The following is a 14,765-nucleotide window of genomic DNA, read 5'->3' on the forward strand; positions in this document are numbered from 1 at the left end:
GTGCCGTGGCTGAAATTATCCTTCGTCAGAATTGGTGAAGTTCTCTATTTTTGTCAAACAAGCAAACACAGGGGAAAGCGCGAACGCAGTCCCCCACTACCATAAATTATGCAGTCGAGTTTCCCACATTTGAGGAAATCGCAGAGGTCAACTGGTACGGAGTGCAATGAACCAGCCTCACTCTGGGAGAGCCACCTTAGGGATCATGGCTATTGCTCCCCTGCCAGGTAAGTATGACATGACGGGTACATTCAAAGGCACGCCCGCTGGGAAGCCTTTCCTTTAGGCTGTGGTGAAATAATAAAGCAAGTTAAAAAAAAAAAAAAGCAAATAAATAATCCAAATGATAGAAGGCTACAAAAGATTACCAAACCTCGTGGCTGATCGTTGTTTTCCTTAGCTACCAGTAATTTTAGTGCCTTCAGGTGGTTAGGTGTGAATAATTGAGCTGGATTCAGGGTGCGAAGGAGCAATTTGCATAAAGGCAAATGCTAGGCCAATGAGCCGAAGGATGGGAATTCGTAGCATGTAGTGAGAATAGTGTGCTGCCGGAAACAAGTGAATTCAGTGGGAGAGAAAGGTAAAAGGGAAATGCTAAGAAGCCAGCGGAAGGAATGGTGCAACAGAGCTCAGGAAGAAACGGGAGTCACGTAAGACACGCCCTAGACATGGGGCGCCATAAACTTTTATTAAACCAATCTTTCAGTCTCCTTAGAGCCTGTCAAAAATTGCCAATGCTGACTGTATTTCAAGTCATCATGGCAGGGTATTGGGTAAAGTTTTCAATTAGCAATAATCACGCCTCGGATTGACCTCATGAGCTACGATACTGCCACTGCGCAAAGCTAGCTGTTCAAGTGGGCCAGCTTTTAAGAGCTACCACGTAAGGACACTTTAAGACAGCGGTGAGAAAAAGTTCATGACCATAAGCCATTGCAAAGGATTATGGGAGGCAATATTCTAATTAGGCCCGCTTCCTCCTACAGGGAAGCTTAAACCCCAACAAATTCCTCGGTCTTCTTATATGGCATCTTGGAATGGTTCCAAACCTATAACAGAGAGTGAGGGCAACCATATCTTGCAGCAAACCTTGTACAATTTTTTTTCTCTCTTTGGAAACAGTTTTGCCAAGATTCTACTACAGCAGCCATTAGGCAGAGTACACAATCCGCTGGTCTACGTTCGTCCCCAAAGTCACACATTTCATGACTCCATCGATAGGAATGACCCTTGCCTAGCACCTGTCTTCTCTTCATCCACACTCAACAGGGCTGAAAGAACATTTGTGGTGGCTTTTTCAAAATTCCATGGTGTTCATTAGTAAGTGCTAGCGACCACCCAGCTATTCCTAAGGTTTGGTCTGATTGTCTCAAGCGGCAATTCACTGATTTGATCCAGAAAATCTTTTTTTCCCAGAAATTCAATCAAACGTTACGTTCTGTTGGAAGACGTAATATAGGTCTCCAATTCTTTATTTCTTCCATTGCATTGAAGCATACAATAAATCAAAAGAAGTCAGGATAAAAAAATGATGAAAAAAAAGCTGAAAAGTTAAAATAAAAAGTGAAATTCTGGCTTAAAACTGGTCTCCAGAAAACATAGATAATAAAAATGATCAAGCCTAGGAAATGATTGTCGCTGCCTGCTTGATGTGGAAAGTAAGAGCCAAAGAAGACGGGTGCCGTGGCTGAAATTATCCTTCGTCAGAATTGGTGAAGTTCTCTATTTTTGTCAAACAAGCAAACACAGGGGAAAGCGCGAACGCAGTCCCCCACTACCATAAATTATGCAGTCGAGTTTCCCACATTTGAGGAAATCGCAGAGGTCAACTGGTACGGAGTGCAATGAACCAGCCTCACTCTGGGAGAGCCACCTTAGGGATCATGGCTATTGCTCCTCTGCCAGGTAAGTATGACATGACGGGTACATTCAAAGGCACGCCCGCTGGGAAGCCTTTCCTTTAGGCTGTGGTGAAATAATAAAGCAAGTAAAAAAAAAAAAAAGCAAATAAATAATCCAAATGATAGAAGGCTACAAAAGATTACCAAACCTCGTGGCTGATCGTTGTTTTCCTTAGCTACCAGTAATTTTAGTGCCTTCAGGTGGTTAGGTGTGAATAATTGAGCTGGATTCAGGGTGCGAAGGAGCAATTTGCATAAAGGCAAATGCTAGGCCAATGAGCCGAAGGATGGGAATTCGTAGCATGTAGTGAGAATAGTGTGCTGCCGGAAACAAGTGAATTCAGTGGGAGAGAAAGGTAAAAGGGAAATGCTAAGAAGCCAGCGGAAGGAATGGTGCAACAGAGCTCAGGAAGAAACGGGAGTCACGTAAGACACGCCCTAGACATGGGGCGCCATAAACTTTTATTAAACCAATCTTTCAGTCTCCTTAGAGCCTGTCAAAAATTGCCAATGCTGACTGTATTTCAAGTCATCATGGCGGGGTATTGGGTAAAGTATTCAATTAGCAATAATCACGCCTCTGATTGACCTCATGGGCTACGATACTGCCACTGCGCAAAGTTAACTGTTCAAGTGGGCCAGCTTTTAAGAGCTACCACATAAGGACACTTTAAGACAGCGGTGAGAAAAAGTTCATGACCATAAGCCATTGCAAAGGATTGTGGGAGGCAATATTCTAATTAGGCCCGCTTCCTCCTACTGGGAAGCTTAAACCCCAACAAATTCCTCGGTCTTCTTATATGGCATCTTGGAATGGTTCCAAACCTATAACAGAGAGTGAGGGCAACCATATCTTGCAGCAAACCTTGTACAATTTTTTTTCTCTCTTTGGAAACGGTTTTGCCAAGATTCTACTACAGCAGCCATTAGGCAGAGTACACAATCCGCTGGTCTACGTTCGTCCCCAAAGTCACACATTTCATGACTCCATCGATAGGAATGACCCTTGCCTAGCACCTGTCTTCTCTTCATCCACACTCAACAGGGCTGAAAGAACATTTGTGGTGGCTTTTTCAAAATTCCATGGTGTTCATTAGTAAGTGCTAGCGACCACCCAGCTATTCCTAAGGTTTGGTCTGATTGTCTCAAGCGGCAATTCACTGCCTTGATCCAGAAAATCTTTGTTTCCCAGAAATTCAATCAAACGTTACGTTCTGTTGGAAGACGTAATATAGGTCTCCAATTCTTTATTTCTTCCATTGCATTGAAGCATACAATAAATCAAAAGAAGTCAGGATAAAAAAATGATGAAAAAAAAGCTGAAAAGTTAAAATAAAAAGTGAAATTCTGGCTTAAAACTGGTCTCCAGAAAACATAGATAATAAAAATGATCAAGCCTAGGAAATGATTGTCGCTGCCTGCTTGATGTGGAAAGTAAGAGCCAAAGAAGACGGGTGCCGTGGCTGAAATTATCCTTCGTCAGAATTGGTGAAGTTCTCTATTTTTGACAAACAAGCAAACACAGGGGAAAACGCGAACGCAGTCCCCCACTACCATAAATTATGCAGTCGAGTTTCCCACATTTGAGGAAATCGCAGAGGTCAACTGGTACGGAGTGCAATGAACCAGCCTCACTCTGGGAGAGCCACCTTAGGGATCATGGCTATTGCTCCTCTGCCAGGTAAGTATGACATGACGGGTACATTCAAAGGCACGCCCGCTGGGAAGCCTTTCCTTTAGGCTGTGGTGAAATAATAAAGCAAGTTAAAAAAAAAAAAAAGCAAATAAATAATCCAAATGATAGAAGGCTACAAAAGATTACCAAACCTCGTGGCTGATCGTTGTTTTCCTTAGCTACCAGTAATTTTAGTGCCTTCAGGTGGTTAGGTGTGAATAATTGAGCTGGATTCAGGGTGCGAAGGAGCAATTTGCATAAAGGCAAATGCTAGGCCAATGAGCCGAAGGATGGGAATTCGTAGCATGTAGTGAGAATAGTGTGCTGCCGGAAACAAGTGAATTCAGTGGGAGAGAAAGGTAAAAGGGAAATGCTAAGAAGCCAGCGGAAGGAATGGTGCAACAGAGCTCAGGAAGAAACGGGAGTCACGTAAGACATGCCCTAGACATGGGGCGCCATAAACTTTTATTAAACCAATCTTTCAGTCTCCTTAGAGCCTGTCAAAAATTGCCAATGCTGACTGTATTTCAAGTCATCATGGCGGGGTATTGGGTAAAGTTTTCAATTAGCAATAATCACGCCTCGGATTGACCTCATGGGCTACGATACTGCCACTGCGCAAAGCTAGCTGTTCAAGTGGGCCAGCTTTTAAGAGCTACCACGTAAGGACACTTTAAGACAGCGGTGAGAAAAAGTTCATGACCATAAGCCATTGCAAAGGATTATGGGAGGCAATATTCTAATTAGGCCCGCTTCCTCCTACAGGGAAGCTTAAACCCCAACAAATTCCTCGGTCTTCTTATATGGCATCTTGGAATGGTTCCAAACCTATAACAGAGAGTGAGGGCAACCATATCTTGCAGCAAACCTTGTACAATTTTTTTTCTCTCTTTGGAAACAGTTTTGCCAAGATTCTACTACAGCAGCCATTAGGCAGAGTACACAATCCGCTGGTCTACGTTCGTCCCCAAAGTCACACATTTCATGACTCCATCGATAGGAATGACCCTTGCCTAGCACCTGTCTTCTCTTCATCCACACTCAACAGGGCTGAAAGAACATTTGTGGTGGCTTTTTCAAAATTCCATGGTGTTCATTAGTAAGTGCTAGCGACCACCCAGCTATTCCTAAGGTTTGGTCTGATTGTCTCAAGCGGCAATTCACTGATTTGATCTAGAAAATCTTTTTTTCCCAGAAATTCAATCAAACGTTACGTTCTGTTGGAAGACGTAATATAGGTCTCCAATTCTTTATTTCTTCCATTGCATTGAAGCATACAATAAATCAAAAGAAGTCAGGATAAAAAAATGATGAAAAAAAAGCTGAAAAGTTAAAATAAAAAGTGAAATTCTGGCTTAAAACTGGTCTCCAGAAAACATAGATAATAAAAATGATCAAGCCTAGGAAATGATTGTCGCTGCCTGCTTGATGTGGAAAGTAAGAGCCAAAGAAGACGGGTGCCGTGGCTGAAATTATCCTTCGTCAGAATTGGTGAAGTTCTCTATTTTTGTCAAACAAGCAAACACAGGGGAAAGCGCGAACGCAGTCCCCCACTACCATAAATTATGCAGTTGAGTTTCCCACATTTGAGGAAATCGCAGAGGTCAACTGGTACGGAGTGCAATGAACCAGCCTCACTCTGGGAGAGCCACCTTAGGGATCATGGCTATTGCTCCTCTGCCAGGTAAGTTTGACATGACGGGTACATTCAAAGGCACGCCCGCTGGGAAGCCTTTCCTTTAGGCTGTGGTGAAATAATAAAGCAAGTAAAAAAAATAAAAAGCAAATAAATAATCCAAATGATAGAAGGCTACAAAAGATTACCAAACCTCGTGGCTGATCGTTGTTTTCCTTAGCTACCAGTAATTTTAGTGCCTTCAGGTGGTTAGGTGTGAATAATTGAGCTGGATTCAGGGTGCGAAGGAGCAATTTGCATAAAGGCAAATGCTAGGCCAATGAGCCGAAGGATGGGAATTCGTAGCATGTAGTGAGAATAGTGTGCTGCCGGAAACAAGTGAATTCAGTGGGAGAGAAAGGTAAAAGGGAAATGCTAAGAAGCCAGCGGAAGGAATGGTGCAACAGAGCTCAGGAAGAAACGGGAGTCACGTAAGACACGCCCTAGACATGGGGCGCCATAAACTTTTATTAAACCAATCTTTCAGTCTCCTTAGAGCCTGTCAAAAATTGCCAATGCTGACTGTATTTCAAGTCATCATGGCGGGGTATTGGGTAAAGTTTTCAATTAGCAATAATCACGCCTCGGATTGACCTCATGGGCTACGATACTGCCACTGCGCAAAGTTAACTGTTAAAGTGGGCCAGCTTTTAAGAGCTACCACATAAGGACACTTTAAGACAGCGGTGAGAAAAAGTTCATGACCATAAGCCATTGCAAAGGATTGTGGGAGGCAATATTCTAATTAGGCCCGCTTCCTCCTACAGGGAAGCTTAAACCCCAACAAATTCCTCGGTCTTCTTATATGGCATCTTGGAATGGTTCCAAACCTATAACAGAGAGTGAGGGCAACCATATCTTGCAGCAAACCTTGTACAATTTTTTTTCTCTCTTTGGAAACGGTTTTGCCAAGATTCTACTACAGCAGCCATTAGGCAGAGTACACAATCCGCTGGTCTACGTTCGTCCCCAAAGTCACACATTTCATGACTCCATCGATAGGAATGACCCTTGCCTAGCACCTGTCTTCTCTTCATCCACACTCAACAGGGCTGAAAGAACATTTGTGGTGGCTTTTTCAAAATTCCATGGTGTTCATTAGTAAGTGCTAGCGACCACCCAGCTATTCCTAAGGTTTGGTCTGATTGTCTCAAGCGGCAATTCACTGCCTTGATCCAGAAAATCTTTGTTTCCCAGAAATTCAATCAAACGTTACGTTCTGTTGGAAGACGTAATATAGGTCTCCAATTCTTTATTTCTTCCATTGCATTGAAGCATACAATAAATCAAAAGAAGTCAGGATAAAAAAATGATGAAAAAAAAGCTGAAAAGTTAAAATAAAAAGTGAAATTCTGGCTTAAAACTGGTCTCCAGAAAACATAGATAATAAAAATGATCAAGCCTAGGAAATGATTGTCGCTGCCTGCTTGATGTGGAAAGTAAGAGCCAAAGAAGACGGGTGCCGTGGCTGAAATTATCCTTCGTCAGAATTGGTGAAGTTCTCTATTTTTGTCAAACAAGCAAACACAGGGGAAAGCGCGAACGCAGTCCCCCACTACCATAAATTATGCAGTCGAGTTTCCCACATTTGAGGAAATCGCAGAGGTCAACTGGTACGGAGTGCAATGAACCAGCCTCACTCTGGGAGAGCCACCTTAGGGATCATGGCTATTGCTCCCCTGCCAGGTAAGTATGACATGACGGGTACATTCAAAGGCACGCCCGCTGGGAAGCCTTTCCTTTAGGCTGTGGTGAAATAATAAAGCAAGTTAAAAAAAAAAAAAAGCAAATAAATAATCCAAATGATAGAAGGCTACAAAAGATTACCAAACCTCGTGGCTGATCGTTGTTTTCCTTAGCTACCAGTAATTTTAGTGCCTTCAGGTGGTTAGGTGTGAATAATTGAGCTGGATTCAGGGTGCGAAGGAGCAATTTGCATAAAGGCAAATGCTAGGCCAATGAGCCGAAGGATGGGAATTCGTAGCATGTAGTGAGAATAGTGTGCTGCCGGAAACAAGTGAATTCAGTGGGAGAGAAAGGTAAAAGGGAAATGCTAAGAAGCCAGCGGAAGGAATGGTGCAACAGAGCTCAGGAAGAAACGGGAGTCACGTAAGACACGCCCTAGACATGGGGCGCCATAAACTTTTATTAAACCAATCTTTCAGTCTCCTTAGAGCCTGTCAAAAATTGCCAATGCTGACTGTATTTCAAGTCATCATGGCAGGGTATTGGGTAAAGTTTTCAATTAGCAATAATCACGCCTCGGATTGACCTCATGAGCTACGATACTGCCACTGCGCAAAGCTAGCTGTTCAAGTGGGCCAGCTTTTAAGAGCTACCACGTAAGGACACTTTAAGACAGCGGTGAGAAAAAGTTCATGACCATAAGCCATTGCAAAGGATTATGGGAGGCAATATTCTAATTAGGCCCGCTTCCTCCTACAGGGAAGCTTAAACCCCAACAAATTCCTCGGTCTTCTTATATGGCATCTTGGAATGGTTCCAAACCTATAACAGAGAGTGAGGGCAACCATATCTTGCAGCAAACCTTGTACAATTTTTTTTCTCTCTTTGGAAACAGTTTTGCCAAGATTCTACTACAGCAGCCATTAGGCAGAGTACACAATCCGCTGGTCTACGTTCGTCCCCAAAGTCACACATTTCATGACTCCATCGATAGGAATGACCCTTGCCTAGCACCTGTCTTCTCTTCATCCACACTCAACAGGGCTGAAAGAACATTTGTGGTGGCTTTTTCAAAATTCCATGGTGTTCATTAGTAAGTGCTAGCGACCACCCAGCTATTCCTAAGGTTTGGTCTGATTGTCTCAAGCGGCAATTCACTGCCTTGATCCAGAAAATCTTTTTTTCCCAGAAATTCAATCAAACGTTACGTTCTGTTGGAAGACGTAATATAGGTCTCCAATTCTTTATTTCTTCCATTGCATTGAAGCATACAATAAATCAAAAGAAGTCAGGATAAAAAAATGATGAAAAAAAAGCTGAAAAGTTAAAATAAAAAGTGAAATTCTGGCTTAAAACTGGTCTCCAGAAAACATAGATAATAAAAATGATCAAGCCTAGGAAATGATTGTCGCTGCCTGCTTGATGTGGAAAGTAAGAGCCAAAGAAGACGGGTGCCGTGGCTGAAATTATCCTTCGTCAGAATTGGTGAAGTTCTCTATTTTTGTCAAACAAGCAAACACAGGGGAAAGCGCGAACGCAGTCCCCCACTACCATAAATTATGCAGTCGAGTTTCCCACATTTGAGGAAATCGCAGAGGTCAACTGGTACGGAGTGCAATGAACCAGCCTCACTCTGGGAGAGCCACCTTAGGGATCATGGCTATTGCTCCTCTGCCAGGTAAGTATGACATGACGGGTACATTCAAAGGCACGCCCGCTGGGAAGCCTTTCCTTTAGGCTGTGGTGAAATAATAAAGCAAGTAAAAAAAAAAAAAAGCAAATAAATAATCCAAATGATAGAAGGCTACAAAAGATTACCAAACCTCGTGGCTGATCGTTGTTTTCCTTAGCTACCAGTAATTTTAGTGCCTTCAGGTGGTTAGGTGTGAATAATTGAGCTGGATTCAGGGTGCGAAGGAGCAATTTGCATAAAGGCAAATGCTAGGCCAATGAGCCGAAGGATGGGAATTCGTAGCATGTAGTGAGAATAGTGTGCTGCCGGAAACAAGTGAATTCAGTGGGAGAGAAAGGTAAAAGGGAAATGCTAAGAAGCCAGCGGAAGGAATGGTGCAACAGAGCTCAGGAAGAAACGGGAGTCACGTAAGACACGCCCTAGACATGGGGCGCCATAAACTTTTATTAAACCAATCTTTCAGTCTCCTTAGAGCCTGTCAAAAATTGCCAATGCTGACTGTATTTCAAGTCATCATGGCGGGGTATTGGGTAAAGTATTCAATTAGCAATAATCACGCCTCTGATTGACCTCATGGGCTACGATACTGCCACTGCGCAAAGTTAACTGTTCAAGTGGGCCAGCTTTTAAGAGCTACCACATAAGGACACTTTAAGACAGCGGTGAGAAAAAGTTCATGACCATAAGCCATTGCAAAGGATTGTGGGAGGCAATATTCTAATTAGGCCCGCTTCCTCCTACTGGGAAGCTTAAACCCCAACAAATTCCTCGGTCTTCTTATATGGCATCTTGGAATGGTTCCAAACCTATAACAGAGAGTGAGGGCAACCATATCTTGCAGCAAACCTTGTACAATTTTTTTTCTCTCTTTGGAAACGGTTTTGCCAAGATTCTACTACAGCAGCCATTAGGCAGAGTACACAATCCGCTGGTCTACGTTCGTCCCCAAAGTCACACATTTCATGACTCCATCGATAGGAATGACCCTTGCCTAGCACCTGTCTTCTCTTCATCCACACTCAACAGGGCTGAAAGAACATTTGTGGTGGCTTTTTCAAAATTCCATGGTGTTCATTAGTAAGTGCTAGCGACCACCCAGCTATTCCTAAGGTTTGGTCTGATTGTCTCAAGCGGCAATTCACTGCCTTGATCCAGAAAATCTTTGTTTCCCAGAAATTCAATCAAACGTTACGTTCTGTTGGAAGACGTAATATAGGTCTCCAATTCTTTATTTCTTCCATTGCATTGAAGCATACAATAAATCAAAAGAAGTCAGGATAAAAAAATGATGAAAAAAAAGCTGAAAAGTTAAAATAAAAAGTGAAATTCTGGCTTAAAACTGGTCTCCAGAAAACATAGATAATAAAAATGATCAAGCCTAGGAAATGATTGTCGCTGCCTGCTTGATGTGGAAAGTAAGAGCCAAAGAAGACGGGTGCCGTGGCTGAAATTATCCTTCGTCAGAATTGGTGAAGTTCTCTATTTTTGTCAAACAAGCAAACACAGGGGAAAGCGCGAACGCAGTCCCCCACTACCATAAATTATGCAGTCGAGTTTCCCACATTTGAGGAAATCGCAGAGGTCAACTGGTACGGAGTGCAATGAACCAGCCTCACTCTGGGAGAGCCACCTTAGGGATCATGGCTATTGCTCCTCTGCCAGGTAAGTATGACATGACGGGTACATTCAAAGGCACGCCCGCTGGGAAGCCTTTCCTTTAGGCTGTGGTGAAATAATAAAGCAAGTTAAAAAAAAAAAAAAGCAAATAAATAATCCAAATGATAGAAGGCTACAAAAGATTACCAAACCTCGTGGCTGATCGTTGTTTTCCTTAGCTACCAGTAATTTTAGTGCCTTCAGGTGGTTAGGTGTGAATAATTGAGCTGGATTCAGGGTGCGAAGGAGCAATTTGCATAAAGGCAAATGCTAGGCCAATGAGCCGAAGGATGGGAATTCGTAGCATGTAGTGAGAATAGTGTGCTGCCGGAAACAAGTGAATTCAGTGGGAGAGAAAGGTAAAAGGGAAATGCTAAGAAGCCAGCGGAAGGAATGGTGCAACAGAGCTCAGGAAGAAACGGGAGTCACGTAAGACATGCCCTAGACATGGGGCGCCATAAACTTTTATTAAACCAATCTTTCAGTCTCCTTAGAGCCTGTCAAAAATTGCCAATGCTGACTGTATTTCAAGTCATCATGGCGGGGTATTGGGTAAAGTTTTCAATTAGCAATAATCACGCCTCGGATTGACCTCATGGGCTACGATACTGCCACTGCGCAAAGCTAGCTGTTCAAGTGGGCCAGCTTTTAAGAGCTACCACGTAAGGACACTTTAAGACAGCGGTGAGAAAAAGTTCATGACCATAAGCCATTGCAAAGGATTATGGGAGGCAATATTCTAATTAGGCCCGCTTCCTCCTACAGGGAAGCTTAAACCCCAACAAATTCCTCGGTCTTCTTATATGGCATCTTGGAATGGTTCCAAACCTATAACAGAGAGTGAGGGCAACCATATCTTGCAGCAAACCTTGTACAATTTTTTTTCTCTCTTTGGAAACAGTTTTGCCAAGATTCTACTACAGCAGCCATTAGGCAGAGTACACAATCCGCTGGTCTACGTTCGTCCCCAAAGTCACACATTTCATGACTCCATCGATAGGAATGACCCTTGCCTAGCACCTGTCTTCTCTTCATCCACACTCAACAGGGCTGAAAGAACATTTGTGGTGGCTTTTTCAAAATTCCATGGTGTTCATTAGTAAGTGCTAGCGACCACCCAGCTATTCCTAAGGTTTGGTCTGATTGTCTCAAGCGGCAATTCACTGATTTGATCTAGAAAATCTTTTTTTCCCAGAAATTCAATCAAACGTTACGTTCTGTTGGAAGACGTAATATAGGTCTCCAATTCTTTATTTCTTCCATTGCATTGAAGCATACAATAAATCAAAAGAAGTCAGGATAAAAAAATGATGAAAAAAAAGCTGAAAAGTTAAAATAAAAAGTGAAATTCTGGCTTAAAACTGGTCTCCAGAAAACATAGATAATAAAAATGATCAAGCCTAGGAAATGATTGTCGCTGCCTGCTTGATGTGGAAAGTAAGAGCCAAAGAAGACGGGTGCCGTGGCTGAAATTATCCTTCGTCAGAATTGGTGAAGTTCTCTATTTTTGTCAAACAAGCAAACACAGGGGAAAGCGCGAACGCAGTCCCCCACTACCATAAATTATGCAGTTGAGTTTCCCACATTTGAGGAAATCGCAGAGGTCAACTGGTACGGAGTGCAATGAACCAGCCTCACTCTGGGAGAGCCACCTTAGGGATCATGGCTATTGCTCCTCTGCCAGGTAAGTTTGACATGACGGGTACATTCAAAGGCACGCCCGCTGGGAAGCCTTTCCTTTAGGCTGTGGTGAAATAATAAAGCAAGTAAAAAAAATAAAAAGCAAATAAATAATCCAAATGATAGAAGGCTACAAAAGATTACCAAACCTCGTGGCTGATCGTTGTTTTCCTTAGCTACCAGTAATTTTAGTGCCTTCAGGTGGTTAGGTGTGAATAATTGAGCTGGATTCAGGGTGCGAAGGAGCAATTTGCATAAAGGCAAATGCTAGGCCAATGAGCCGAAGGATGGGAATTCGTAGCATGTAGTGAGAATAGTGTGCTGCCGGAAACAAGTGAATTCAGTGGGAGAGAAAGGTAAAAGGGAAATGCTAAGAAGCCAGCGGAAGGAATGGTGCAACAGAGCTCAGGAAGAAACGGGAGTCACGTAAGACACGCCCTAGACATGGGGCGCCATAAACTTTTATTAAACCAATCTTTCAGTCTCCTTAGAGCCTGTCAAAAATTGCCAATGCTGACTGTATTTCAAGTCATCATGGCGGGGTATTGGGTAAAGTTTTCAATTAGCAATAATCACGCCTCGGATTGACCTCATGGGCTACGATACTGCCACTGCGCAAAGTTAACTGTTAAAGTGGGCCAGCTTTTAAGAGCTACCACATAAGGACACTTTAAGACAGCGGTGAGAAAAAGTTCATGACCATAAGCCATTGCAAAGGATTGTGGGAGGCAATATTCTAATTAGGCCCGCTTCCTCCTACAGGGAAGCTTAAACCCCAACAAATTCCTCGGTCTTCTTATATGGCATCTTGGAATGGTTCCAAACCTATAACAGAGAGTGAGGGCAACCATATCTTGCAGCAAACCTTGTACAATTTTTTTTCTCTCTTTGGAAACGGTTTTGCCAAGATTCTACTACAGCAGCCATTAGGCAGAGTACACAATCCGCTGGTCTACGTTCGTCCCCAAAGTCACACATTTCATGACTCCATCGATAGGAATGACCCTTGCCTAGCACCTGTCTTCTCTTCATCCACACTCAACAGGGCTGAAAGAACATTTGTGGTGGCTTTTTCAAAATTCCATGGTGTTCATTAGTAAGTGCTAGCGACCACCCAGCTATTCCTAAGGTTTGGTCTGATTGTCTCAAGCGGCAATTCACTGCCTTGATCCAGAAAATCTTTGTTTCCCAGAAATTCAATCAAACGTTACGTTCTGTTGGAAGACGTAATATAGGTCTCCAATTCTTTATTTCTTCCATTGCATTGAAGCATACAATAAATCAAAAGAAGTCAGGATAAAAAAATGATGAAAAAAAAGCTGAAAAGTTAAAATAAAAAGTGAAATTCTGGCTTAAAACTGGTCTCCAGAAAACATAGATAATAAAAATGATCAAGCCTAGGAAATGATTGTCGCTGCCTGCTTGATGTGGAAAGTAAGAGCCAAAGAAGACGGGTGCCGTGGCTGAAATTATCCTTCGTCAGAATTGGTGAAGTTCTCTATTTTTGTCAAACAAGCAAACACAGGGGAAAGCGCGAACGCAGTCCCCCACTACCATAAATTATGCAGTCGAGTTTCCCACATTTGAGGAAATCGCAGAGGTCAACTGGTACGGAGTGCAATGAACCAGCCTCACTCTGGGAGAGCCACCTTAGGGATCATGGCTATTGCTCCTCTGCCAGGTAAGTATGACATGACGGGTACATTCAAAGGCACGCCCGCTGGGAAGCCTTTCCTTTAGGCTGTGGTGAAATAATAAAGCAAGTTAAAAAAAAAAAAAAGCAAATAAATAATCCAAATGATAGAAGGCTACAAAAGATTACCAAACCTCGTGGCTGATCGTTGTTTTCCTTAGCTACCAGTAATTTTAGTGCCTTCAGGTGGTTAGGTGTGAATAATTGAGCTGGATTCAGGGTGCGAAGGAGCAATTTGCATAAAGGCAAATGCTAGGCCAATGAGCCGAAGGATGGGAATTCGTAGCATGTAGTGAGAATAGTGTGCTGCCGGAAACAAGTGAATTCAGTGGGAGAGAAAGGTAAAAGGGAAATGCTAAGAAGCCAGCGGAAGGAATGGTGCAACAGAGCTCAGGAAGAAACGGGAGTCACGTAAGACATGCCCTAGACATGGGGCGCCATAAACTTTTATTAAACCAATCTTTCAGTCTCCTTAGAGCCTGTCAAAAATTGCCAATGCTGACTGTATTTCAAGTCATCATGGCGGGGTATTGGGTAAAGTTTTCAATTAGCAATAATCACGCCTCGGATTGACCTCATGGGCTACGATACTGCCACTGCGCAAAGCTAGCTGTTCAAGTGGGCCAGCTTTTAAGAGCTACCACGTAAGGACACTTTAAGACAGCGGTGAGAAAAAGTTCATGACCATAAGCCATTGCAAAGGATTATGGGAGGCAATATTCTAATTAGGCCCGCTTCCTCCTACAGGGAAGCTTAAACCCCAACAAATTCCTCGGTCTTCTTATATGGCATCTTGGAATGGTTCCAAACCTATAACAGAGAGTGAGGGCAACCATATCTTGCAGCAAACCTTGTACAATTTTTTTTCTCTCTTTGGAAACAGTTTTGCCAAGATTCTACTACAGCAGCCATTAGGCAGAGTACACAATCCGCTGGTCTACGTTCGTCCCCAAAGTCACACATTTCATGACTCCATCGATAGGAATGACCCTTGCCTAGCACCTGTCTTCTCTTCATCCACACTCAACAGGGCTGAAAGAACATTTGTGGTGGCTTTTTCAAAATTCCATGGTGTTCATTAGTAAGTGCTAGCGACCACCCAGCTA

The 14,765-nt window shown here is 43.0% G+C and overlaps 18 non-coding genes across 18 annotated transcripts; all 18 read right to left on the bottom strand.

The window, feature by feature from the left end:
- Positions 1-68: 68 nt before the first annotated feature.
- Positions 69-235, bottom strand: LOC134589902 (U1 spliceosomal RNA). The gene has a single exon (XR_010086907.1). It is a non-coding gene; the product is annotated as a U1 spliceosomal RNA (small nuclear RNA).
- A 471-nt stretch (positions 236-706) lies between these two features.
- On the bottom strand, positions 707-847 carry LOC134593717 (U4 spliceosomal RNA). Its single transcript, XR_010090155.1, has one exon. It is a non-coding gene; the product is annotated as a U4 spliceosomal RNA (small nuclear RNA).
- An 899-nt stretch (positions 848-1,746) lies between these two features.
- LOC134590395 (U1 spliceosomal RNA) lies at positions 1,747-1,913 on the bottom strand. Its single transcript, XR_010087325.1, has one exon. It is a non-coding gene; the product is annotated as a U1 spliceosomal RNA (small nuclear RNA).
- Positions 1,914-2,383: 470 nt separating this feature from the next.
- LOC134593852 (U4 spliceosomal RNA) lies at positions 2,384-2,524 on the bottom strand. Its single transcript, XR_010090274.1, has one exon. It is a non-coding gene; the product is annotated as a U4 spliceosomal RNA (small nuclear RNA).
- Positions 2,525-3,423: 899 nt separating this feature from the next.
- LOC134590903 (U1 spliceosomal RNA) lies at positions 3,424-3,590 on the bottom strand. Its single transcript, XR_010087759.1, has one exon. It is a non-coding gene; the product is annotated as a U1 spliceosomal RNA (small nuclear RNA).
- A 471-nt stretch (positions 3,591-4,061) lies between these two features.
- LOC134592288 (U4 spliceosomal RNA) lies at positions 4,062-4,202 on the bottom strand. Its single transcript, XR_010088935.1, has one exon. It is a non-coding gene; the product is annotated as a U4 spliceosomal RNA (small nuclear RNA).
- An 899-nt stretch (positions 4,203-5,101) lies between these two features.
- On the bottom strand, positions 5,102-5,268 carry LOC134591344 (U1 spliceosomal RNA). The gene has a single exon (XR_010088136.1). It is a non-coding gene; the product is annotated as a U1 spliceosomal RNA (small nuclear RNA).
- A 470-nt stretch (positions 5,269-5,738) lies between these two features.
- LOC134592809 (U4 spliceosomal RNA) lies at positions 5,739-5,879 on the bottom strand. Its single transcript, XR_010089381.1, has one exon. It is a non-coding gene; the product is annotated as a U4 spliceosomal RNA (small nuclear RNA).
- Positions 5,880-6,778: 899 nt separating this feature from the next.
- On the bottom strand, positions 6,779-6,945 carry LOC134589903 (U1 spliceosomal RNA). The gene has a single exon (XR_010086908.1). It is a non-coding gene; the product is annotated as a U1 spliceosomal RNA (small nuclear RNA).
- Positions 6,946-7,416: 471 nt separating this feature from the next.
- LOC134593718 (U4 spliceosomal RNA) lies at positions 7,417-7,557 on the bottom strand. Its single transcript, XR_010090156.1, has one exon. It is a non-coding gene; the product is annotated as a U4 spliceosomal RNA (small nuclear RNA).
- An 899-nt stretch (positions 7,558-8,456) lies between these two features.
- On the bottom strand, positions 8,457-8,623 carry LOC134590396 (U1 spliceosomal RNA). The gene has a single exon (XR_010087326.1). It is a non-coding gene; the product is annotated as a U1 spliceosomal RNA (small nuclear RNA).
- Positions 8,624-9,093: 470 nt separating this feature from the next.
- LOC134593853 (U4 spliceosomal RNA) lies at positions 9,094-9,234 on the bottom strand. Its single transcript, XR_010090275.1, has one exon. It is a non-coding gene; the product is annotated as a U4 spliceosomal RNA (small nuclear RNA).
- Positions 9,235-10,133: 899 nt separating this feature from the next.
- Positions 10,134-10,300, bottom strand: LOC134590397 (U1 spliceosomal RNA). The gene has a single exon (XR_010087327.1). It is a non-coding gene; the product is annotated as a U1 spliceosomal RNA (small nuclear RNA).
- A 471-nt stretch (positions 10,301-10,771) lies between these two features.
- Positions 10,772-10,912, bottom strand: LOC134592289 (U4 spliceosomal RNA). The gene has a single exon (XR_010088936.1). It is a non-coding gene; the product is annotated as a U4 spliceosomal RNA (small nuclear RNA).
- Positions 10,913-11,811: 899 nt separating this feature from the next.
- LOC134591345 (U1 spliceosomal RNA) lies at positions 11,812-11,978 on the bottom strand. Its single transcript, XR_010088137.1, has one exon. It is a non-coding gene; the product is annotated as a U1 spliceosomal RNA (small nuclear RNA).
- Positions 11,979-12,448: 470 nt separating this feature from the next.
- On the bottom strand, positions 12,449-12,589 carry LOC134592810 (U4 spliceosomal RNA). The gene has a single exon (XR_010089382.1). It is a non-coding gene; the product is annotated as a U4 spliceosomal RNA (small nuclear RNA).
- Positions 12,590-13,488: 899 nt separating this feature from the next.
- LOC134590398 (U1 spliceosomal RNA) lies at positions 13,489-13,655 on the bottom strand. The gene has a single exon (XR_010087328.1). It is a non-coding gene; the product is annotated as a U1 spliceosomal RNA (small nuclear RNA).
- Positions 13,656-14,126: 471 nt separating this feature from the next.
- Positions 14,127-14,267, bottom strand: LOC134592290 (U4 spliceosomal RNA). The gene has a single exon (XR_010088937.1). It is a non-coding gene; the product is annotated as a U4 spliceosomal RNA (small nuclear RNA).
- Between the last annotated feature and the right edge of the window lie 498 nt (positions 14,268-14,765).

Source organism: Pelobates fuscus, chromosome 2, assembly GCF_036172605.1.
Source record: "Pelobates fuscus isolate aPelFus1 chromosome 2, aPelFus1.pri, whole genome shotgun sequence".
NCBI lineage: Eukaryota > Metazoa > Chordata > Amphibia > Anura > Pelobatidae > Pelobates > Pelobates fuscus.